At 39.9% G+C, this 27,046-nt stretch overlaps 1 long non-coding RNA gene across 1 annotated transcript; it reads left to right on the top strand.

The window, feature by feature from the left end:
* The first annotated feature begins 2,277 nt into the window (after positions 1 to 2,277).
* Positions 2,278 to 24,395, top strand: LOC116690566 (uncharacterized). Its single transcript, XR_004332288.1, has 3 exons — positions 2,278 to 2,358; positions 15,234 to 15,239; positions 24,384 to 24,395. It is a non-coding gene; the product is annotated as an uncharacterized LOC116690566 (long non-coding RNA).
* Positions 24,396 to 27,046: the final 2,651 nt, after the last annotated feature.

Genomic DNA, 27,046 nt, shown 5'->3' with positions numbered 1-27,046 from the left:
GGGAAACAAAGGGAAATTTCTCAGTTTTTCAAAGTAACCATGTACGTATAGCCAGGGCCTCAGACAGCTATGCTATTTGGAGTACATTCATTCATTCATGCATTCACACTGACATAGTCGGGCTATATGCAGTGCACTACGAGTAGCCAGATGCTGCACTCAAAACTCAAAGCACTCCTGTAATTAATATCCATGCCTTCCCTTCTCTGGCATTGTCGCTTATATAAGGAATTTGTGATGTATATTATGTTTTTTCCACAAAGAAGAAGCTCTCGTCGTTCATGGGGTTTGTAGAAGAGGGATAAATGATATTGAGTGGTTTCTTGTGGTTTTACTTCCTGCCCTGGCTGGTATCTTTTGAAAACCCCCTTACGCACGCTTCTAGGATGCATTGTGACGCAGGTGGTAGAATATCGAGCATTAACTTGCACGGCCGCAATTTCTCACGGGGATCGCGGTGCCTCGTGACCGTAGCGCAGATTCACCCCATGGAAAATGGGGGTTACTCTGGGAAGTAGTAAGAAGGTGTAAATTACTGCTTATGCTTTTATTGTTTGTTTTACTTCTTAGAATATGGTCATTTTAAGTGCTTTTGGATGGATGATTCTATAAAACTTGTTTCTTCTGTGTTTCAGAAAGGGAATACATTTTTTGCAGCAGATTTTGTGCAGCGAGCTTGGGACAAAACTGAAAGTGATGTATTCACAATGTAATATTATTATGAAGTTATGTTCTTGTCTTTTAAGTCCGGGTACTTTGTTAGCAATGCTGTTCTTCAGTTAAAATTGGTCAACACAACAAGATACGGACGTCTTCAGGTTTTCGGTCAGCGAATCAATTTAAGTATTGCAGAGACAAAAAAATGTTACAGTGCGTTGTTCTAGCTGCTCACCACACTGCTCGCCGCGAGTATCTCCACCCCAATCAGAAAGATCACAAAATAAGAGGAAGAGTCCTAAGTCTGTCTTTTTCTATTTCACACTACTTTAGACAATTAAGTGCATGAAATGGAAAAATGAACAGTGTCATTTTCCTGTAACAAGTAGATGTTAATTAATCTGGACACTAAAAGGTCCTTGGCAGGTAGTTTCTTCAGTTCACCCCTTGGCAGGAGACTCCGAATGTTCATTAAGGACGTGGAGCCAGGGGATGATGTAACAATGGGTTTTTCATTGTGTAATATTCCTGCACTTCCATAGTCGAGCCCAGACTACTGTAATACCTGGGGGACTAAAGTATCTTATCATTACAGCAAAGTTCATCACTTATGGAACACAGGATCCCTGTAATTACCAGTAGATGGTGTTTGGATCATTAATGACATTACTTTTGCAAAGAACTGCAGAGCAGGGAGAGATGAAAACAAATGAGACACCATCTGTTGTTCATGCATAAGGAAAATGAACATGAAACTATGTTCGAGTTGAGAACACTGTGCTGCTTTCCCATGAACATGGAACTGTGCACCTTCAGTCTCCTAATAAGCTAAGCGCTCGTTGCCGTGGTAATTTTTCGTGGCTCTTCTCTGTAATCTCCTGTCAAACAAGCAGTATTTATACCTATGGTGGAGCCATCCTAGCTTTTTCCTTTTTCAGTTTTTATGCTTTCTAATAAGTAACACCTTTTATTCAAAACACTACAGAACTGTAAAATGCAAATACAGTGCAACATAACACCATAATTTAGATTAATGTGAATCTGCTGGGTATAAGTTAAATCCTTATAGTTATATCAATATCAAGAGAGTATAACAATGCACGTATAAGTTGATGTAAAACATTGCAAAAACATGCAAAATAGATTAAAGGTTTCCTCTCATCCTTACATTCCTGTTCCTTCTGCTCAGACTCCCCGTTCTCAGTAGAACTGACCTTTTTTTCTACCATTGCACATGCCAGTGTATTATAAATTTGATTTTAACTTTTCATTTACATAAAAATGGATATGTTCTTGCTTTATTACATCATCCTCAGATCATGCTGTTAAATTGAAATGTTGCCAGAAGAACTGTTGACTGGGTCCAGACCTTTAAATCCGCCCACTCAGCAGAGTCGACTAAAGATGTAAACGGAGAGTAACGAGGAACAATTCTGTCTTTTACCAGGCAAGAAGGACTGCACAACAAGCTCGCAAACCCACAGCCTTTTACATCCTGAACTGTCACGCTTAACATGTTGGCGAGCAATTGCCTATTACACATCCTGAGAACACAAAGCAACAGTGACTATGTTTACATGTAGATAATATTCAGTTTTTTTTCCTTATTCCGAAAAGACAATATTATGACTAAGCTGTTTACATGGCTAATGAAGGTGAATATTCCACTAATATTCTCGTTAACATGTAGTCGTGCAAAATGTGATTTGGCAGACTTGAACACAGCTTCCCTCTTTCATTTCTTCAACCAACTTCTTTCTTGAAAAGGTCAGTGTAGCGATGTGCGCGCATATCCAAAAACCTGTTGATATCCAAGTCTTTGATAATGTTTAAAAGTAGCTGTGTTTCTCCTTATTATCGGGTCTGCAGCCTTGCAAACAGTTGACTGGTTGATTTGTGCACAGCAACCATAGCAACACATAAAAGCTGACCATAATCTGCAAACGAGCAAGAGGCCGTAAACTGCTGTCAAATCCCCAATTGATCCCCAATTATTCCAAATGTGCTGTATACATGTCCAATGAATGCCTCTAAAACCCGAATAATACTGGAATATCCCAATGTCTTAATCGGAAAATGCCTTATTCGGAAAAATGCCTTATTTGGAATATCCAACCAGAATATATTGTCAACATGACCCTTATCAAATTCGGAATATTGTCATGTTCGGAATAATAGTGGAATCATGTAAATGTACTCAGTGTCATTCACTTGGAGTCCTGTCTCTTTCCACCTTTAAGCTTTGGTTTTGTCTCCAACTCCTGACTCTCAGACAGATAGTCCACTTTCTTCATTATCTAGCGCAAACTTTGCCCGTCTGCTATTAGGGCTGGGCACATAGCTACAGCGGGTTTATCAGTATCAATTTTGCAGAAAACAGCAGCGGAGATTGATCCAAAGAGAAAATATGCCATAGATAGAAAATTATGAGCTAAAACAGGCTAGAACATATGTATTGAACTGCACTGGGGGTAGCATTTATGCAGGTTCATCACTATGAGCGACCAACTTCATACTATGTAGTCACTTGATTTATTGGGTATATGCAAAATATTGATTAGTGACGCTTCAAGGAACAAAGCCTCCTGATTGAAAGTCTACTTAGCCTATTTCAATTTTCATCTGACTCCCTTCTGTGAAATGCATGAGAGCAAAGCAACAATGGAGATTTTACTCGCTGTAATACACATGTGCTGTTGCCTGGTACCCCGCTTCATAACAACAATCTATTTGAATTTATTCACGGTAGAAAAAAGTAGGAAATGGGAGAGAAATAAATAGCTATCAGCACTCAAAGACAAATTGGCTTTTATCCATTGATGCTGCATGCGCGACAGTAGATGCAAGGCTTTTCTCTGAAGTCAGAACGGCTATATTAAGGCAAATTAGGCTGTGTTCTGCATGCTGAAGCAGAGTGCTTGACCCTTTTCTTGCCGGAGGAGGCCATCACGTTGTGCTGCATTAGGAGGTCCAATTGATCCTGTCTTCTGTTTAAACAAGGCAATTTCTGGACTCCAACCAAAGGGTTGAAACCAAAGGGTTGAGATCCTCATTAACACTCCCCTCTCACAGACCAACTCGTTCTTCCAACACTGCCGTCTTTCTCCTTAGCATGTTGTCATCAGGCGTCTCTTGACTTGCACGTGTTCCTCTGTTGTCTACCCAACTCTCCTTTATCCCTTCTTACTATTTTGGTCTGATTCGCTCTCAGTGAGGAAGACTGAGGAAGAGACTGAAAGGGATCCATAGATTCCATGATGTCACTGAAGCCACGGAGACTGACTGGGAAAAGCCAATAATGAGCTCTCTCTTGTGTTGAACCTTGCCAGGAGACAAACTACTCTAAGAATATAGTATATATACTCGGTTAATTATGTCAGGAAAGTGCACTGCAAATCATCAAGCAAATTCCTTCTCTCTTCACACAGCCATTGATTGTATTTGGCTTTCCTACATATGTCATCTTGTATACAAATATCAGTTCATCAACAGGCACGGTTTGCCCGTTTGGCTCATACAATTCCCTGCTGGGGGGATAGTTGGTGTGTAAGTAAGAAACTGGATTGATTGTGCTGAGTTGCATGGCATGTATTATCAGTTGCATGAACATGACTCAAACATACAGTACTCTCATAAAACTATGGCCAGTGTAACAGTTTGACAAAACAAAAGCAAGGTCAAAGTTCATATTTTAAGTGTTTTTTCACTTTCAAAAAATTGTACTTGCCAAAGTCAATTTTTACTGGCCCCTATACAAATAGTTTTTTTTATTTTCAGGCAGAAAAAAACATTGGAAAAAGTACATCAGAAACAATTTCAAACTTTAAAGAACAAAAAGAGTTGGAAAAACGCAAACAAAACGTTAAAAAAAATCAAAAGCATCAAGAACCAACTCAATTCTTGATTGGCCAAATCAAATCATCCTAGTGTTCACCGACAGGGCGCCAAGACAACCATCACGTCATTTATAATACAGTGAACTGGGTTGTTTTACATAAACTTGCCCCATTGGGCAACCCTTATTATTGAACCCTGAGTGTTTTCTGCACATGATTACATTCACAGCAGCAGAAGATGAAAGCATAATGACTTAAGTCGGCATTTAGGGTTATCTCATGACATCTGCAAATCATTAGCAACAATCTCACAACCCCTAATTCCACCCCAAACCTTTTGTTCTTATTTCACTGGGTCATGTCTGTAACAACACCTTTGTTGAATAAGGTAGTCGGGGCATTGCTAAACATGGAAAGGTTGCCGCAGGATGTAATAAACCTTATCTGTTCGACGCAAAGTGGATTACAAAGGGCAGAAAATACCTCAGCATGGCTTATCATGCTAACATTGTGCAGATTGCTGCAGTTGATTTTAATAGCATGTTGCTCGAGGAGACCCATCCAGACTCAAAGCAGATAGTGATAGCAGAGAGGTGGAAGTAATTAAAATGGCTAATCCTCAGCTAGTTGGTGTATTGATGCTTTCTCCCAGGCTGCACTGAGCCCCGACTACAGCAACGACCCCACAATAACCCAGACGAGAGCAAAAAAATAATACACCACTGCAGAAAACGTGTTCTTTAAGTGATGTCTTTCTATTTCATTATGACCGCATTTGTCATGACAAGTTCATTGTTGGCTTGGTGCAGTGACAAAGCCTGGGAGCACAATTACCAGACACACTGTGGTTATTGTTATGGTCCCAGTCTTGACTGCAGTGAGGATGGTTTCCATAGCGAGGCTAGTTCATTCGTGTGGCGGCGAATGCAGTCGATGCTCTGTGTGCATTCACTTTGCGCTAAATCTGCCCAAAGCTCAGTACTGCATGTTGTTCGGGGGGTTAATCTGTCTAAAAGATCCAAACTCAATTAAATTTTTTTCCTTTGGGAACTTGTAGGATGTGCATGTTTTGTGATAGATTGTTTTGTTTTTTATTCATCGCTCCCAGCTGCTCCTTTTTTATCCACACAGGAATTATTTGCCGCAGGCCTCATTATTTAGTGCGTTCAACACTATTGCTTCTTTCTGGTTTGCCCAAATTACTTTCTGAAAAATGGCAGACGCCTATGCATGCCTACCTACACCATTTTTACTACAACGCTGTAAATCAAGATATAAATTGCAGTTTAGTGGCCCGTGAAAAGATGGATATGAGACATCATGTTCATTTATTAACACACCTGTGTGGTCACTCTTTACTTCCTGAAACAAATGTTGTCATTTGATGGACTCTTAAAATGTTGCTGTAATGTCTCGACTGAATAACTATTTATATTCACATTGTGCGACCTTCAGGAAAGCCCGGCTCCGACTGGCCATTGGGAGCTTAGTGGTGTGTGCCATAGAACGCCGCGCTACATTAAACCAGCAACCAGGTACACGCAGCATTGTCATAAATGCGATCTAACCTCTACAGTGTGACTTCAGTGAGTCTTGATAATGACAGCCAGGGCTGGACAGATGCCATGTGTTTCAGGTCCAGAGCTAATGTCTCTTACAAGTCTGTGGGACTTTAACATGTTTTCAGAAGCAAAGCTGTTAAAGTCATCGGCAACATGTGAACTGGACGTGATCTGAGTCAGATTCATAGTTATTTAGGCAAATCATGTGTTAACCGTAAGTAGGCAAGTAAGTGACAACTGCAACTAACGATTATTTTCACAATCTTCACAATTAATCTGTTGATTATTTTCTTGACTAATCGATAATTTTTTTAAATGTTGGATAATGTCGGTCAGTGTTTCCCAAAGCCCAAGATGACAACCTCAAAAGTCTTGTTTTGTCCACAACTCAAAGAAATTCAGTTTACTTAGTGAAGAAACCAGAAAATATACACATTTAAGAAGATGGAATCAGAGGATATACTCTTATTATCATAAAAAAAAATCAATTAATATCAAATTAAACCGATTAATATCAAAATAGTTGGTGATTAATTTAATAGTTGACACCTAATCAAGTCATCTTTTCATCTTGTAAGTAAGTAAGTGAGTGAGTGAGTAAGTCAAATGTATTTATAGATCGCTTTTCACAGATAGAATCACAAAGTGCTTTACATAAAGAAATATGTAATATATAATAAAAACACATTACACAATTCAAATTACAAAGTAATATATACAATGCAGAGAAGTCAACCAAAATGCCTAAAGGTCTAAAAAGATAGGACTGGTGGTAACAAGTAGGCGCATCAGCATTAGTAATAAGTGTCCTTAGTCTCAGAAAATTGAGTTCAAATATACAAACCACCATATGAGGTTAAGGGACAGTAAAATATACTGTATATTGAAATGTCTGAAGCATATTATGCATAGTGAGCCACAAATCAGGCAATTGTGACACAGCCACCTCATTGGATGAAGAAGCATGCTGCTTCAGCTCAGTCTGCAGACATTAAAACACACTGATATAGCTGACATCTGCTGTTGTGACAGGTGTACCAGTTTACTTTCATGAGCTGCGTGAGATACAAAGTCACAACCACTTATTAGCCCCATGATGCACTTGGGCTCAGCGTGAACTTTTGTTGAGACAGCAGTCCGTGCCAAAACACGAGAGTAATGTTCAATAGCGGATTATTAGTTACGTACGCACATGCAGGCCGAGTGGGGAAAAAAGAGAAGAAAAGCTGTATCCTTGCAGAAGAGTAAGAAGCTGTTACTCTAACTTTATTCGTTAGTTTTAATCCTAAAACTGAATTTGGCCAAAAGTGTTTAAATCCTGCTCCTTTTAATGATCTGTCGGCTTATTCTTCATATGGTGGATGTGGTGTCAGGATGCAAGACACTGACACTTCTTTAAACAGCCACAAACATCTTTAAACTTTAAAGTAGTATTCTCTCATTAACTTCAAAACTCTTAATCTGAAAGAGGATGAAAATATGAAAGAAATTAGACTAATCCATTTCCGTGACCAATGGAAGTTTAACTCTAAAATTTAGGAAAAAGAGAAAACAGCAACACATTTCCTTTTTTTGTTCAACTTCACAACTGTTAAATAAAGAAACTGTCACCTCATAGCCCATTTAGTAGCAGTTCTGGTGCTTTCAGCTGCATCACACCGACCTCATCAGGAATGATATTGTAGGAGCGGTCAGTAAATCAACGCGCATTCGTTCGTAGTGTCACAATGATCCGTTTCTTTATTTTATAACTGCAACAGCAACATAAATGAACTTGTTTTAAACAAAGTTTAGGTACAAAAAAATCTGTCTGTGATCTAGACTGGGGTCAAGGGTTGGATCAGATTTAGTCATCTTTGGGTCTGAATTCCTTTTTTAGATTGGGGTCTTTTAAAATAAAATAAATTTAAAGGCAATGTGTTGGTTTTCTAAGCGTCTGACTCATGATCATAGACCGTTAATATGAATTATATTATATACTCATATTAACGGTCTATGCTCATGATGCAAGCACCTTGTTTTAAACAAAGTTTAAAACAAGTTTAAAACAAAGTTTAAAACAAGTGTAATGGCTTCAACAAATTTGCGTGAGCGCGTCGTCTGCGGTCTGCACTGATTGGCTGTCTATCCCAGTTCGGTCTGGTCCGTGCATTTCAAAGCATTGAGCAGCAGCCAGACTTTCTTTAACAAAAGACATTTTTTAAGGAAAACCTTTCAAAATGCTTTACACATTAACATCAGGATTACACAATACAGAATCAATAAATAATCAGCATAAAAGGAGGAAACATGCCATCAACAACAAAACCAAAGAACAAGGTCAATAACACCTTTTATAATATAAAGATAATATGATGAGTGAGTTTAAGTTGATTTAATTTTATAAAGCACTTTAAAAGCAAACAAGTTTGTACCAAAGTGCTTCACAAAGACAAAAAACAGACACGCATAAAACACACACATATACATAGATATAGTGGGAATACAACAGTAAGAAATAGCATAAAAAGTTTTATAATTAAAATGAAGAAAATCCTAATAAAACCGTTCAATATTTGGAAAATTGTCATGATGTAGTAAAGTAGGAGTGTTTCAATGGGCATCAACCTCGTGTTTACGCACGTATTGTCTAAAAAATAGACTTGAAGCGCAACTTAAACTTAACTTCATGTTGCATTTACCCCGGGAGACGGAGCCGAGACGGAGTCTGCATGGAGCCCCTGCAGACGGCTGCATTGATTACAGTGAAAGTGAACCTGGTGTGTGAGACAAAAAAATCTGTCTGTGATCTAGAGTGGGGTCAAGGGTTGGATCAGATTTTGGTCATCTTCGGGACTTCCTTTTTTAGATTGGGGTCTTTTAAAATAAAATAAATTTATAGGCAATGTGTTGGTTTTCTAAGCGTCTGACTCATGATGCAAGCACCTCGCTTAAGTTCATTACAATTGCTAATCGGCAGTCAGATCCTATTATGACACCGTATGAATGTGTTTAAATGCACACTTCCTGAATTTTAGCATTTTCAGTGTTTAGAAGATGCTACATATTTAATTCTAGCTCTTCACCCGGGTTCCTAACAGCCACTTCTCCTGTATCCTGTCAATATATTTACATATTTACTAGATGACCTAAACCACAAATGAATGCAAATGACAATATTCATCATAAGATAAATTACACACAGTATTGATGGGGTGTGTGTGTGTGTGTGTGTGTGTGTGTGTGTGTGTGTGTGTGTGTGTGTGTTCAAGCAGAAGGGGGGGCTATTAGGAGCCTGTGATGGCATTCATCAAGTCCTTCATATCGACTACGGTGCTATAATGTAATTTCTAGAGTAAAAAATGATCCACAGCGTAATGCACCCATGGCACACTGCATTTAAAACCTATTATTCACCGACAACTTGACATCAGTAGTTCTCAGCCATTTCTCCAGCTCCTCAGCAATATGTTAAATGGCCACATACTGTAGTTGTACCTGTATAATCAACGGAGTGTAGATTCTGATTCTGGTTTGTCTGCTTGGTGCATATGGTCAGCACTAACCTTTCATTATCTCTTCTGGTGGAAGAAAGACACCCAAGGAAAGGTAAAACAATTACACAGGAAGCAATTAGTGCCACGCTCGCAGTGTTGTGAAACTGAGGGGTGTAATTACGCAGATGAAGTTTGTGACGGCTATGAATGTCTCGGATATGAGGCGACGCCATTAGCCATCCTCTTTTTTTTTAATTAGTGCTCGGCTCACTTTTTTTTGATGCGACATGAAGGGCAATGTTGCAGGGAACAGAGCTGGGTGCAGACACATACACACAAGCTCAGTTTACATAACTCACACAGAGCTGTTCCAGTGTCACTTAATGTAGCATGAAGCGTCAAAAGGTTTCATCCAAGCAACGCAATATGTCAACCGATAGGGCTCTTTTATTGATTGAAGACTGGTACTTTAAGAACACTTCTCCGCTGAATGGAATTGCGTGGGATGAGTGGAATTGCTTTTGTCTGTCTGCTCTTCGACATCCTCAAGTTCTCCCATGATGACACACTCCTCTACCACTTCCTGTCCCAGCTATTCATGCTGAGCTGAAACCTCTGTTGCCACACAGAGGTGTACACACAGATACAGTACGTCCAGACAGGGTTCAACCCTACGCATCCACCCTTGCAGGTGATTCACTCTTGCTTCAAACATCAGAGCTTATTACCAGTTTGAAATTGTGCTATCATAGTTATAGTCATAGTAAGTTTCCTCATGTTATACTTTAAGTTTGCCCCAGTGTAATCCATAATCAGTTAAATGGAAAACATCATCCTGGAGCAGTGCTCTGGCTGTGATTGTGACAATTGGGTCACATTGTTAAGATATATAATAAAATGCCATCTATAAAAAGGTATAATGCTCATAGGGTTATGGGGGGATTTATAAAATCATTTTAACTCTGCTAGGCGTGCTGCTCTATGGATGGCAGCGTTGGTTGTTCCAACGCTTTTGTTTGGACTGAAATATGTCGGTAACGTCTGCTTGTAGATCCAGGTCCACACTTACCAAAAGTGTCACACACAAAATTTCTATACCTTCTGTCTACACTCCCCTTAGTCTCAGCTCCTCTCCCTCATTACTCCCAACCAGCAGAATGACCTTCCTGCTGCAGTCATTACAGCTCAGACACTCTCGGTCTATCACCTGTGGGCTGAAACACATCTGTTCCAAGAATTATTTCACTCCACACCTCCGTTCCAATCTTTCTACTTAATTATAGCTCCGTTTCCAACTCTGTCTCTCATATGATCATCCAGTTGTCATAAAAATGTTGTAAAGCCAAAATATGGCCGCTGCTGTAGAAATCCAATTTAATAAAGCAAACATTGACATTCAGGGCAGCACTCCTTTCATGTCGAGACGAAACAAACAAACCATGGTTTTATATATAGCATCGTTCAGGACCCCCTTCACACTTCTAATTATGATGATGATGTGAATTATAAAAACTTATAATAATAAAGTGTCTCACATCAAGATACAATCCAGATGAGATTTAAGGCACTTTCATTTATACTTAGCCACATACGCATATATATGCATCTCAGTATGCTATATCACAAATCAGATTGCAATCGGCCTTGTTTTTTTTCCAGGATGCATGCAAATGAGTGTTGGTCGAACTCCGGCCGAGAGGGAGGAGGTAATGCATCTACTGTTTTTTGGTGATTCTGCCCAAAGCACTAGAAGAAGAATAACCTTCTCACTTTAGCGATGACTTGACCAGTTTAGTTCACATTAATGGCAGTTTAACTAGCGTTGGCTGGGTGGGGATTGTTGCGCCTTGTGTATTATGTATCTTACGTGTTGAAATCACTGAACCCACTCTTCTGCCTTTCTCAAGCAACAAGGGAGAGCTAAGGCTGTCAAAATTATTGTTATAATAAAGAGTTAACGTAAATTCCTTTTAATACCACTTATTTTTTAACTAGCGTCTTACGCACGCACGCAGGTATGTGATTTCTTTGCTTAGTTTGAGGAATCAGGAAGCTGCAGCAGTAACATTGTGGACAGCGTTGCCAATTGACAACTTTCTTGCTAGATTTAATGATTTATAGATCCTCTTAGCAACTTATAAATATGCTATATTCAAATATAATTAATTCCGATGCATGCAGTTCACAGATCCTCGGTTAAACATAGGGAGTGGATGCCTAGCGGGAACAAATCTCTTTGAGCAGAAATGGATAAAGAATCTTTTGAATGGCAAGTTGAGTTTTCATTTTTCAGTTTCTAGACGGTTCTCTCCACAAGACTAATGGAATTTGCATGTAATGTCGATGGGAATTGAGTTACCACTGGTGAATTTGAGTCTAACATACCACTTAAGCAATAAAAACCTGAAAAACTAGGACACTCTTGCGATTGACAGCCCTAGTGAGAACATTTCAATTTTTTCAATGACTATTTCAGACTATTTCCACAAACTGTAGGGCTGTAATGATACACCAAACCCAAGATTCGGTTTGTATCGGAGGTTGGAGGAGAGTTATTATTTTTCTGTTAGTATTTTTAAGTTATTGTTTTGTCACTGATTACATGCCACTTTGCAACACACAACAGAGACCTTTATTGTTCTTGAAGGATTTCAATATCAAATTCATCAGTAACATTAACTGTACAGATAGACGACTAATCTAATGATAATTTAGCCAGCTAGCACACCCCTGTCTGTCTCCTTCAGTCTCCCGGCACTGCAAGGCTTCAGTCGGGATGGGAGTTGACAACAGCCCCGGCCCAGGGACAGATCAACAGTCCGCCCCCAGCCAGCTAGCAACCATCCACTATCATCACAGCCCCGGCCCAGGGACACATCCACAGTCCGCCCCCAGCCAGCTAGCAACCATCCACTGTCATCACAGCCCCAGCAGTTTACTGAACTGTCGGAAAACAGACCCAGGCACTCGAGTCACACACACAAACACTAAAGAGTAAAGTGTACTTGTCTTCCATGCATCTCTAGTCAGAAGAATGCATAATTTCATTCAAGACCAATTGATCAGATTTCCCACCATCTTGAATGCTTCTAGGATGCATTTTCACCGAGATATTTTGAGATCAGATGCTGTAGCTATCTTATCCCCCCAAGATCTAGAAACCAAAGCTCTCGTTGTCACTGTGGATGGTGAGCATCAGCAGCAGAACACCAACAAGTAAAAATGATTGTACCAAACAATCAGAGAGAAGCAGACCATACTGGATGACATCATTTTCTCTGTGTATCTCTACCCTCTCATGGCTCAATGTCGCTGCGCCCTCCGACACTGAGAGTTCAGTCCACAGGTCTGAGAGTCAGGGGTCCCGCCCTTTCACTGAGAAAAGCTTGTGGCGGCTCCCATCTGTCATCAGCTCAGCGGCCAAATGAGCCTGTTCTTTACTGGGAGCCAACAAGATGGATGGAGCCACTTCATCACGGCTGTATTGGGGGCACATTGGAAGCACTGCACTGCATGCCTCTTTGACAGCCAGTCCTCCCCCACTCTGCCTCCCTATGGTTACCATCAGGGCAATGTAGATTACAGCTATCTCATTAGTGGTACTACCGCTGTGACTGCATTTTTGATTTGCTGAATAATTATTTACACCCATCAACATCAAAGTAAAAAGGATTATAATAAGAGTTGTTGAATAACTGTACATACTTGCACATGACACACCATAGCTTTTGTCAAGGCATTACTACAGCTTTAGGTTGAATTCCAATAGATAGTTGGATGTCACTCCTTTAAACAACATCTATCTACAGTGTTGTGTGCAGATCCTTCATCCTCCACATCATTGTCCAGCCTTGTCATTCCAGAACGTCCATTAACGTCTTGTTAATTCAGTGTTTTCACTCCCAAGATACAATTATCTGGCTAGTCCACACAGCATTCTGGGATGGGAGAAAAACGTGTTCTGGTTCATTGCCATTTCTTTGAACCAATCACAATCGTCATTGGCGGTGCTAAGCGCTGGACGGAGCCACGGTGCCTCTGTAAAATAGCCTTGGCAAAGGAATGTTTTGGTCCACCAAGTTGTTTGTTTGACTGTTGTGCAACAGAAAACTCAGATTGGACAGATAGTCTAGCTAGCTGTCTGGATTTACCCTGCAGAGATCTGAGGACCAGGTAACCATAGTCCTCATAAATCCACCGGAGTTTAAAATTCCAACACAAAGAAAGCAGAAGGTAATGGACATCTGGCTAAAATGAGCAGCACTTCTTGCAGCACCGGAGCAATCACGTAAGTGGAATGTCGTGGATGTACCAATTCCCTACTTGTCCCAAGATAAATATTGTACAGAAAATACAGGTTAGCTGGCGAGCTAACTAGTTGGTTAATAATTTTTATCTGGTCAGTCTTTTTCAGCGAGTATGTAAAACTCCAAGGTCACACAATAACACAAACTAATCAATCAAGTTAGCGGTAGACCAGCAACTCCCGTGTTCTGCGATGTAAAGTTACTTTTCATGTACAAGGAGTCTGTTGGCTCTGAGCAGAACTAGCATGGATGACAGTTTCAGGTTCCAGTTGGAAAGGGTTATCTGACGGCAACGTAAAGTGTCAAAAAAATTCAAAATACAGGGTTTGTGACTGCTGCCCCTGTCCACAGCCATAAATTGCTTAGCTTCCGTGTTGCAACTCCAGTCTGCTTCTCCAAACTGAGGACGTGCCAACCGCCATCTACTGTAGCTAACACACTGACTATGGAAAAGTAGCTCACTCAACCCCACTTCAAAAAATCGGAACTATCCCTTTAATATGACGCTTTTAGTCACAGAGTTTGTGATTGTGATTGTATTAGTGCAGAGTTTATGTCCTTTTCAACAGATGTTTTTAATTATATTGGTATGTGCACATGGAAAGAGCAATTAAGAGAGTGTTACACTCCAATTAAGATAGTTAAGTTATTCCACCCACCACACAGCAGGTGTTTGGAACTGCTGTAATGCCATGATTATAATTTGTATCTGGTTACATTATTGGCAAAATGTTCTTTCATGGACAAATATCAGGGTTAGGCGTTTTGTGAAGTAAAAGCTATCAAAGTTCACCATCATGTTTATGTAAATTTAAAATGCACTGTACAATCATCAGTACTTTTGGCTTTGACATTAGCTTTGACTTTGACACTTGATTAGCCTCTAATGCTACGGTTTCGTTCCTATGCATGACGGACTGCACTCTAGAGCTCCATCATATCATTAGTGATTTCCAAAGTTTTTGAATACAAATCCAGTCAACCACAACTGGGCCTCAAAACGTGAGTTTTTTTTTTTTTTTCTCATACTCGCCATCATCTCAAAATCATTTCTGCAATTATCCATACTGGAGCAGTCTGAAGTAGAGGGTGTGGGGAATACAGAATCCTGTCTTATATTAGCGGTGAAAGCCGTGTTTTTTTATTGGAATTAGGTCTGGGGGCTTTAAGCCGCTGTTGATGGAATTGTGGTTTTAGCTGAAATGACTGTCAGATCTCACACGCTAGATGTTTTGTTAGTTAACCCTGGATATGAATTTTCCAGCTCTCTTACAATTGCCTACAATTACCCTCAACTGCCAAAGCTTAAAAGTTGAAAAAACAAATATCCACATCTCTTTGCCATTGTGACATCTCAGAGTTAAGTGGCATGGTGGTGACATGAAATGTTCAAAGATGATTGTTTTGCCAAGACACACACGTTCATATAGCAGAGGAAATTACATTTTCAATATATTTAGTTGAAGCTCTAGCATGTCCAGATCATGATAATATCGCAGTCTCACAGAAATGGAAAGAGAAGCCACACTGTCAATAGTCTGTTCCTTTCATTTGTCCTCATCTCCCCCTCCTTTCTTCTCTCACCATGCTGTAGAGACAATCAACTTTTCACCCTGAATTAAGCTTGAGAGTCTGGCATCAGAAAATGTCTCCTTTTGTCATGGGCTCCTCTGTCAGCAGCCACTACCGTCCTCAGGCTCTCTATATTTCTTTTTAGCTCTTTTTCCTCTTATCTATAGCTCTGTCTGTTTTCTCTCTTTTCTGTCTGGAGCAACTAAGAAAGGAAGAAGAGACCAGATGAATGAGTACTGAAGACACATAGAAATACCCAGATGGCTATCGCTTTTTGGCCTCTATCAGTCTGTTTGTGCATGAAAAATAAGCATGAACCCAAGAGGCGAGTCAAGAGCCTTCACAATGTAAGCCTTTTTCTTCTAGCTCTACAGTTTCACAATGGCTGTAAATCAAAGACCTTTGACTTAATGAGACGCTGGGTTACCCCAGTTTGCTCGAGTTCTATTAGAGCTACTGTCGGGTGTGAGTGTCTAAAATAACATTCTGAAACCTAAAGTCAAAGTACTCTTGTCCCTTTGGTATCTGTTTTTTTTTGCTTTTGGTCAAATTCTTGAATGCGTTTCTTGCATGTGCCGTGATTCTTTTTTAAAACATTTTTAAATCTGCCATACTGTATGTCGTGTTTTCAACAGTGAGAAGATGTTAAGAAAAGTCAATATTATTTATCCAACCCAATATCACAAATCACAAATTTGTCTTAAGGGGCTTTACAATCCGTACAGCATACAGCACCTTCCTCTGTCCTTAGACCCTTGAATCGGATGAGAAAAGGCTTTCACAATTGGAATTGGGAAAAAGCGGAAGAACTCTCAGGTAGAGCAAATGAGGAGAGATCCCTCTCCCTGGACAGGCAGATATGCAATATATGTACAGAATTACCAACATGAGGAAATTGCAGTATTGAAATATCAGAATGACAAAATTATAAATAAATTTTAAACATAAATGTCAAATGGATCCTGTATTCTTTTGCTTGTGTTCTGTCTATTTAAAAGCTTTTTCTTACATTGCAGTGCACTGAGTTTTCTCGGTTGACGTACGATTGGGATTTGCAACTGTTGTTGAAATTGACATTGTTCCAAAGGTTTCAACTAACTGAAATCCTTTCAGAAATCCCTACAGTAGTGCAGCTGTAAAGGCAATTCAGTTTTTAACCTTGGCATAGTTTCTCTTTTGCAATAAAAGGGGCCCTGTCGAGTCTCATTGTAAACAATGTGTCTCACTAAAACGCAATGAGTGCATCCTTAAGTTTTAAGAAATGTTGCCGACACCAACTGTCGATCAGCTTAACAGCGTGAAGCTGTCAAGGGTGCATGTCCCGTCGCCTACATCCTCCATAACATGACTACTCTGTTTATTGTTCGTCTGGCTGCTCCATGTCTCAGCCATTGATCGGCCAGAAATCTAAATTGCCATTTAAAGAAAGACGTTACTTATTCATTTTATCTCTGAGCTCCTCTCACCTTCAGACGTTATTGTCAACTTCATTCTTCTTCTTCCCTTGTGACCTTTAACAGCCCATGTACTCAGGAAATGCTCCTCAGCTGTTATATTTTATATTGCCTTGATTTCCCATTTTAAATCCACAGAAATATATAAAACATCCCCTCCCAGGTGCGCAATAATCATGGATTATGTTCAGTAAGCAACCACTAAGTCACACATAGGGATTTGGTCAACAGCCTAAAAAATACAGCATTTCCATCTGTATGATTGCATAGATCTTATCTCAGATGTAATCTCATTCCATGCTTCTGATGAGATTTCTTGATGAGTGTGGAGCTTTTCCCCTGACTTTTTATTGCATCACTTCATCTTACTTTCTCTGCTAGGAGGGCGCGGAGAAGAGAGAAACTGATTTACCTAAAGAAAAAAAACAACATTGTCTTCAGAAAATTAATCCTCAATTCTGTATTCCAGCGAAGCCTCTGTGATTTCAAACCGCCACATTGCATTGCTCCACCAGTTTTAAATTATCATACAGATAATGCGAGTCTGTGTGACAGTCTCTTGGTTTAGTTCACTTTAATGGAATGACATTAAAGTGTTTTTACAGTTGGATGAAGAGTGAATGCAAAGAAAAGAGGCATACAGTGTCGTCCTATAACATTCCTCTGAGACGCTGCTGTGCAACAGGGCGGTTACTCAGGCAACGGAGCTAGCAGTCTGATCTAATGCATCACACACACACACACACAGGAAACCCTTGTCTTCCCAAAATGCAAATCCAATTTTCAAGGCAGGGGAAGAGAGTGAACACGTACAGCGACCTTTGCCAGCCGCGGCACTTTGTGTCTGGGCCGACTAATCGATTGGTATTGTGTGCCAGAGCCAACAGCTGTTCAGATGTCGAGGCCCAGTGACCGGGCAGATACACACCGGCTATCTCCTATCTGTTATTCAGACTCCCAGATTGTTTCTCCCAATTCTGCTTGGAATTTAATGAGCATCTTTCTGCCTTCTGTCTGAACAGTCCCTTCCCTTTCACTCGAGGCTTGGTAAGTCCCATCGTTTCATTTCAGTAGGACTATAAACAGCCACAAAAAGATTTGGTTTACTAGTGAGAGCATGATAATCGTCCTTACGTTCCAGGTCAACTCTCTTCATCTAGGTCTTCCTGAAATGATGTGAAGTGTATATGGGACCTAGGAGTAGTTGGTAGCTCAGACGTTGATGTGATCTGCAGGACCTGTGGGCTTTATTCCCTGTATTCCCTGTAGATACACCCTTGTATACACGCAGTGCGATATCATTCGTCTTTGGAGGCTCTGCTTCCCCTGAACTAAACTTTTTCAGACAAAGAGGATACTCCGTCTTGTTGCAGTGTTGGCCCAGACTTTTGTGATAAAAATACGCCAGAAAGAGAGGAGATCTGTGTGCTTTTTCAAAGGCAGCACCTCGTGGCGAGCCGTCCGATAGCTGAATGAAAAGTGACTACGGAAATCGAAGACTTTCAAAGAACACTTGGAGGCGAACCATCTGAGAGGCACTGTGGAATTGCACACTTGTTCGCCTTTGGAGTGAGTGATGCTCGTTGCATATCCTACCATCTGCAAGGCTGATAGTCGGGAAGTAATGAGAAGTGCGGAGACAGAGTGTTGGGAGGATGCGTGGCTGTGTCATCACTCCGACTTTGTGGGGTATTTCTCCCATTATCTCCCTCCCACAAACCTGTGAGAGGGTGGATGTCGGTATATGTAAATAAAAGTATGGAAATACAAAGTGTGTGCATTTTTGCGTCGGCTCCTTCAAGCCTTTAGCTCAGTGTGATCTACAGAAAGTGCTTTTCTAAAATAACAGCGTGCATTCTTTTTTTACACTCAGTTGCAGAAAGTTATAATCCTTCATGGACTGGATGTACTTTAAAGGAGATTAAATGGTGTATGTATAAAAAGCTTAGTTTTTTTTTTTTTTGTCTGAAGTTCCGATGTTGAACATGTGTCACAGCGGGACCTTTTCACAATGACACAGTCACAGCAAAGTGCAGAGCTAACATTTTCTTTTTACAGACCAATAAAAGTGCTTTAATCGGCATTCAATCATTCAATCAGCCCGGGCATTTGCCTGATACTAGGAGGTTTACCAGCTGATGCATTGTACTTTTAAAGGCTGAATCACACGCAGCCTAATGTGACTTGATGTTGTACTCTTTCTGTTTGTTAGATGTGTAGATGAGCCTTGCAAAGTGCTGACTGTTAATCTGTACTGTCAGATCTCTGCTGAAGACGTGAAGGACAAATTGATTTTGTGACGAGAAGGAGTTGAGAGAATTGATTGCCACAAACACGGCCATGTTGACTCATTCACATTGTATTTTCTTTCCGTCTGAAGTCTGATTTTTTTTTTTTTCTACAAAGTGCTTCACTTTACAGCATCTTAAAGTGGCGTGGTGCTTTTATCCATTCACACTGAACTAATGAGCCAATGAAGTAGCTCCTTTCTGTAGTGCATCAAGGTTCTGGACTGTAACTACCCTTCAGTGGTTTTCTTGTACACTTATGTTGGAGACTTTATTGTTCTTTTGTCACTGAAAAGTACACTAGTTGCTTTATGTAATGTCCCGTCTAACTCTTTGCCGGTTCCTGTACCTACATGAGAATATGTCATGACATTTAGCGGAATAAATGATAGATTTGTTCATTATCACATGGTAGTAATTTCATACATCACAGAGGGCTTTCAGGTTATGTAATGCACTCTCTGGCAGCCATATTGGAGGTCTTTCAGTTCAACAGCAGCAGTGCCTTCAAACCACTTATGTCCCTAAATGACATATAACATTTCAATTCAGTGCTGTTTTAACAAAGAAATGTATTATTTACAATCATTTTCACCATATTTTTACTACTGTATACAGGAAAATAGCCATTTTCGACCTTACTAAGACGTTGCATGTTGGCTTTTCCATTCATCACATCTGTAGTCATAGCCACTGTGGATAATACTTGCATTTTAACATTAAGGTGTTAAAAGTAAATTGTCCGTTGCATACATCACTAACGTGTGCGGTAATGGTTTACGGTGCAAATCCACCATCATAATAGCAATGCACCAAGGCACAAACACGCCTGGCTTTTAAAGGGAACGGGAGATGACACTCAACCACCCAAAACAAACCTATGAATTAATGAAGATACTAAGTACAACCCTTTTGAACCATGCTCCTGGTGTACAAACCCTTTTTTTCTGTGTCAAACTAGCAAAAGTAGATTTGGACACACCCTAAACGCACTTACGCCGTGCGTTTAGATTGTTAAAATAGGGCCCATAGTGCCTAACTGCCACTCACACTACATTTTCCAAATCAAACAATGGTGCTTCTGATCAATTGAAACCTAAATCAAATATTATTTTAACAATACATTGTTTGAGCATCCAGATCTTTAAGTGGATTTTATTTATTGTTTCAAATCATAACCAAATTCAGTATGTATTTCAGTAGAATACAGTAGGTCTGGACCACACTATATATATTTAAGAGACATAACACTAATAACACATAACTAGAATAAATATAAAAATATGACTCATAATAATTATATCAATTATATAATTAATCCAACCCTAATGAAATTCAATTACATTTTATTTATAGAGTCAATTCATAACAAGACAAGACACTTTACAGATTTACCGAGTAGGTCTAGACCACACTCTATACAAGGACCCAACATTTCTAGTAATTCACACAGTGGCGAGGAAAAACTCCCTTTTAGGAAGAAACCTCAGACAGACCCACGGTAGGTGGTGTCTGACGGGGCCGGTTGGGGGTGTAATAAAATTACATGATAAACAGCGGCAACTGTGACTATTAATAGTCAAATAATAGTAGTAGTGGCTGAGGGCGTTGGCAGAATCATGGCAGAAGCCTCTGCCATGCTCCAGGTACAACCACAATCCAAGTACTGGAAATCTGTGACAATGGTTAAATAAAATAGCGAAGAAAAAAGCAGTTTTTCCCACAGAAAGCATTTACATGTATGCGTTATTTTGCTTGCTAATGCACTGATTTACACTGATATTTCTTGTATATATGTAGAAAAGCACATTACAGTGAACAGGAAGACTAAACAGCATATACTACACTATGCTATACTATATCATGAGACCATGTCCAATGACCAATAGACAGCATGGATATGCTCATTGTCAGAGAGACCATTAACTAAGGATTTTAACTTGGACTACAGCTCTGTGTCTGCCGTGTTCTACTCTGCTAAAGTGCTATTTCCAGAGAATGTCCCCGGACATGTTTTTCAGCAGCAGGTTAGGCCTTGATCCTCAAGTTAAAAAGGGTTTGTGCTTGAGCAGAAAAAACATCTGACATCCCCCCCAGCTTGATGACCCGTCACATGCACTGACCATGGAGTTGTGATCGCTGTGCAGCAATGACCTCGAGACAAGGAAGCAGAGGGGGGAAGCGAAAAAGAAAACAAAGGAGAAAAAGAGTTGGTCCAGAGTTACCGAAGAACAGGTAAGAACCAGTTCAGAAACTATTTGATCAAGGCCTAACCGGCTACTGAAAAACACGTCCTGGGAAATTCTCTGTATGGTCAAGAGCACTTTAGCAGAGAAGATTACGGCAGACACAGAGCTTTAGTCAAAGTTAGAATCCTTAGTTAATGTTAAGTTAATAATCTTATACATGGTCTCATGGTATAGTATAGTATTGTAGTATAAGCTGTATAGTCTTCCTGTTTACTAAGAATCAGAATCAGAATCAGCTTTATTCGCCAGGTATGAGGACACATACGAGGAATTTGTCTTTGGAGCATTGTTACTCACAATGTGCTTACACATACATATCAACCAAAACAGAAATATACACACTAATATATACACAATACATACATACTCTAAACGGAAACAATATAGAGGCATGAGTGCAATGAAGAGATCAATTCAATTATTTAAATGTGCGTAGTGCAAGGGTACTGGGATAAAATAGTATTATGTTATTATATTACAATATGAACAGTATGAACATATGAACAGTTCTGAAAAATAGGAAATGAGAATGATGAATAAATAATAAAATATATAATTGAGATGTGAGAGTGGGAATGATGAGGAAGATGTGCTTTTCTACATTTATAGACATTGAATCTCACCACAGGTGTAATACAATGCATGAGCAATGATTTTAAATCTCTATTGTGTTTTCCTCAACAACAACAAAAATCATAAATTATGTATCTCCCTTGGATCTTAATTGTACATGCCCAGATTCTGAAACTGTACCCCTGGTTTCTGCTGTTCATTTCTGACCGTCACTGCTCTGCACTTTTGTCAGTAAGTCTCTATTTATTTATTTATTTTTTTTATTTTTTAAAGTCCCTCAACAGAAACACGATTATTGTGAGCAAAGAAAAATCCAGATGTGTCAGCAGCCGGTGTATTTCCTCCAGCTGGTTGCTGAGCTCTCGTATATTATGTCTCAGCCACCTTGCAGTTTAGTATTGTGGTGATTTAGTAATAATCCTTAAAACTTTCATTGTATCAAATTTTAGATTCTGCTGTCTTTATGGTTTTGCATTTTTTTCAGCAAAAGCCATTACATATTTTTTTTTTGCATTCTGCGATTGCCTGTCTGTGTAGTCGGCATTGCTCTAGTCTAAATGCACGGCATTCCACTTCCGGGATTGGTCGGGTGCCGCCGGAAATTCCGCCGGACGTCCCTCTTTTTGGCCGGATGTCCCTCCTCTTTCTTTGGGTTGGCGTTCTAAACTCTGGGAGGATTTATGAGGAATATACTTAACATTATAGCAATGTTATAGTAATGTTCTCCTATCGCAAACTGCTCCTCCAGGATCTGGCAAAGCGAGACTAACATTGCTCTAACTTTATGGTAATAAAAAGGCAAAAAAGTTCAGAGCAGACAGAAAATAAGCCAACTAAACAGCTAGACAAAACAGAACATCGCCGTCAACAGATTCAAATAAGTTGTTTTCTGATGCCACAGCAGATGCTGTTAGGGGATCATCCTTCCTGCTTAATTATTTTGCATACACTGAGTAAAATCATTAGCTGAATGTTTGCAGTGTAAATGTATGTCATTTGACGGCTATATAGATTACTGATGAGCTTCTCACTTACTGCACTGCATGAGACTTTTATTACACAGTTATTTCACGCTGCCAGAATTCAAACTGAGGAGCACAACAACACGAGAATGACAAAAAGTTATGTTTCCTGTCATACTTTTTCCAAGTGCAGGTCAAGCAGCACTTAATCAGAAGGTTAAATGAGCACCACCGTTTGGAGCCTGTGGTGCAGGTCCCCATTAGCTAGACTGACAGCAGTGGGAAATCTGCAGCAGTAACACCAGCCTCCCCTGCTCTCTGCAGATGTACAGTAATTAGCCCATCCGCTTATAATAGCTTAACAATTACTGGCATGTCGCCATTTGTTATTTGGGAGATTTGCTTTGTTGACTCATTTGGGTGGAAACCGGTATGAGTTTTTGATGCAATTACTCATCATTAAGGATTTGGTTGGTGTTGTTGTTGACTTTTATGAAGCCTTACCCAGGAGGAAGATTAAGGCGGAAATTGTTTTTGTGTGTTTTTTTTTTTAGACAAATGCAATGTGTGTGTGATGGTGAAATACGAATGGTTGAGGGAGGGATTTTTGATGTTTTTCGCTGGACAGGTTGCAGGGGTTAATAACCCACTGGTAAAGCTTTGATAACAGAAGTATTAGAGGTAATGGAAGCTGCAGACACATGGTATGACTTGGCTGAAAAAAGTTGTTGTTTTCTTTTTCAGATGTTATCAACGAAGGATACTAAATTGCCCAATAGCACACACACACAACTCTTAGAATACAGCAAGACGTTATCAGACATTGATGCTAAAAGTTGCAGGAAAATCACATTTTTGTTGTTGCTTCGGAACACATTTTAAATACCTTATAGCTACATTTTGTTAACCACTGTCTTTGAGATAACATATGGGACTGCCAGCGGGACTTTTGTTGCTTACAGACACCTATCATGAGACCACTGAAAGTTAAAAGCATTAAGTTCCCAACTAATATAGTCATGCTTTTGAAACTAGCCAAATTATCTTAAAGCTTTAGTGCGTAACCTTTTTTTTTATATTAACAAACGTATGTTATATTATATATAAGCCATTGCCAAATGAGTTGCTACAAAGCTAATTAAGACTTTCAGCTCCAGACAACTCTCTCTGTATTTCTCAGTATGGCTATGTTCAGAAACTGGTGTTGTCCGGCAACGTCCGCACGCAGAAAATCTGAAGAGTCCATCATGTTTTTTGATTCTCAGTGTCCTCCTCAGCTAGTAGCAACTGCGTGGAGGAGGGGAGGTGGGTGGTGGCCGATCACAGAAGCCAACAGGGGCAACAGAAACTACACTACTGTACACTTAAGGGTGGAACTTCCAGTGATTTGGTAATCTGCACATAATACGTCTAGGCGCCTACAAGTAAAACTTTATGGAAATGTAAGTTTTCAAAGTTTGTTTCTACAGAATTTGCTACATTAAAAGTACATGATTAGTCACTGAAATGCTGTTGAAACTTTGCAGTTACTTCCACATTGCATCTTATTATTTTTCCCTGTTAAAATCCTCTTTGAAAGTTCTTTGAATGACATCCTCAATTTTCTTTAACATGGACCATTGGAACAACATGGTGTCTTCTGGATCGTTTTATGCCCATCAGTTCCAATTATTTCCATTATTATTTCCTTTTTTGTTAGTTTGGCTAAACACTACGATACCCATGAGCCTTGGCCACTGAGAAGAAGCCAGTCCCAAAGAGGTGGAGCTGTAGAACAATAGGAAATTGTAACTGGGAACAAAACACAGTGCCATCGTGGCTCAATTCTTTTCTAATTCAACCAGAATCTGAAAGTAAACTGAATGCTGCTGAATATTTTTTCAGGTCTCTGCAAACACTATTCTTTAGCTTTAGTTTGACACACACACACACACACACACACACACACAACACAAACACATATACACATATACACAAACAGACACAACAGAAGCAGTACCTTTTGACATTTTAACTTTGACTTTTTAATTGTTTTTAAAACATACATTCTTAACACAGTTGCTCAGTTTTTATACTGTACGATTTAACCAGAAGAGTTTCATGTTCATCCCAGCCTTGATCAGAGTTTCTGAATAAGTCGTGTGTGTGTGTGTGTGTGTGTGTGTGTGTGTGTGTGTGTGTGTGTGTGTGTGTGTGTGTGTGTGTGTGTGTGTGTGTGTGTGTGTGTGTGTTGCAGATCTAGGCCTCTGCATCACACTTCATATATATAATTAGTACTTCAGTCACACCATGCACCCATTTAGATTAAATAATTGGAAATGAATAATTCTGAAATGCAGCCCAAAAGCTGCACTGTGTAAAGGTTTATGAACCAATTATTTTGCCTGCATGCTACGCCCATAGAGAAATACACTGGAATGAAATCATGGCAGAGAACAAAACTTAAATGACTTTCCCCGAGCACAGTATTTAAACAATCCTCACTCATACTTTTCCTCCCTGTTCATCTGCGTTTGCTGCTTTTGCCAAATGAAGTCTCTGACTTCATTCCTCTCTCCGCCTCTCAGATGGCTGCCACAGTTGAAGACTGTGGCCTCGGCTCTGAGAGAGCACACACACCGCCACCGGAATGTTAATACCGCTCCACACATAACTTTTGAATAATGTCATAAAATCATCGCTCATATTTTTATAACCACATTTGACTGTTGCTGCAGATATTAAGAAGTCAGCCTCGAGGCAAACATATTGCCTGAGTTGCAGAGGAGGGGGAGGAGAGGGGTAGGGGTGGGGTTGTGGGGGGGGGTGATTCCAAGTACAAATTTACTCTCCCAATGTCACCTGCCGTTTGGACATATAATCCTTTTCCTAGTGGATGTGTCCCTGGTGGAATTATCTCAGATGGCTTGAAGATGTTGACGGAGGATGGAAAATGCCATGCATGACAAATATTGATCGATAAGCTGTGATGATGGGAAGAAAAAGGCAGGTAAATAACATGAAGGCTTGTCCATTCACTGATGTGACTGTGATCCAAAGCAAGTCGGGCTATTTTTACCTCGGCACACAGATAACGCACAAACACTGAGACACACACACACACACACACACACAGGCCCACACAGCGGCAGTGACCCTGCTAAATGAGATTACTGCAGCACAAACACTGACGCAGCACATGCACAGGTGCAAACAAAGGCAATTTAACACACCCACACCCACACACACACACACACACACACAGACACACTACAATCAGATACATGTATGTGATAACAATCAGTGTACAAACATGAAATCCGCCTTTGAAGCTTCGCTCTATTTTTCACAAAGGCACGGTGACCTTTTAGATACATTCCACACAGACAGAAACAGAGGAATAATCAGCGGCTGCATGGAATGAAGAGGGATTACGCGCCAGTTGCTGCTAATCAAATGAAAGCGCAGAAAAATTGTATTAGGTGGGACAAATAATTTAGTTAGAGCTATCGAAGGACACTGGTGGCTCCAATACCGAGTTCAGTATTGCTGAAACATTTTGTTCTTTGTTTCAACACACAAATAAGTCTCACTGGAAAAATAGGCCGCACAACAAAAGAAAAGCACCAGTCAGGCCTATTTCTAACTGTGACACAGGCCAAAGAAAAGTTCAACAGCTTTTTTTTTCTTTTCTTTTTTTTTGCTGAAAGTTAGCATGACACCACTCTTATATCTGTCTATTAAATATTAAATATTAAATATGAAGCCACAGCCAGGAGTGGCAGTTAGCTTAGCTTAGCGTAGAGACTGGAAACAGCCTGGCACTATTCAGAGGTAACACAATCCTAGTTCAATAGTTAACACATTTGTTTAATTCGTACAAATCAAAGTGTATAATCACAAAGTTTAGGTTTTATGGGGGGTTATCGAACTATTCCGGCTGCAGTAACTTCCTGTTGTCTCCGCTATGATGACGACGTGACTCTTCTTCTTCTCATCTAATGCCTACCATCCACTAGAAGACTCTGAATCGACTTTGAAAAGATTACAGTCTGACACCAACTCACATCTCAAGACATTCACCTCACATTTGTACATAATGTAAAGACAGGAGATCTGGCAGGGTCACAC

This window comes from Etheostoma spectabile, chromosome 6 (assembly GCF_008692095.1).
Source record: "Etheostoma spectabile isolate EspeVRDwgs_2016 chromosome 6, UIUC_Espe_1.0, whole genome shotgun sequence".
In the NCBI taxonomy this organism is placed as follows: domain Eukaryota; kingdom Metazoa; phylum Chordata; class Actinopteri; order Perciformes; family Percidae; genus Etheostoma; species Etheostoma spectabile.
This window is presented reverse-complemented; position numbering and strand designations above follow the sequence as displayed.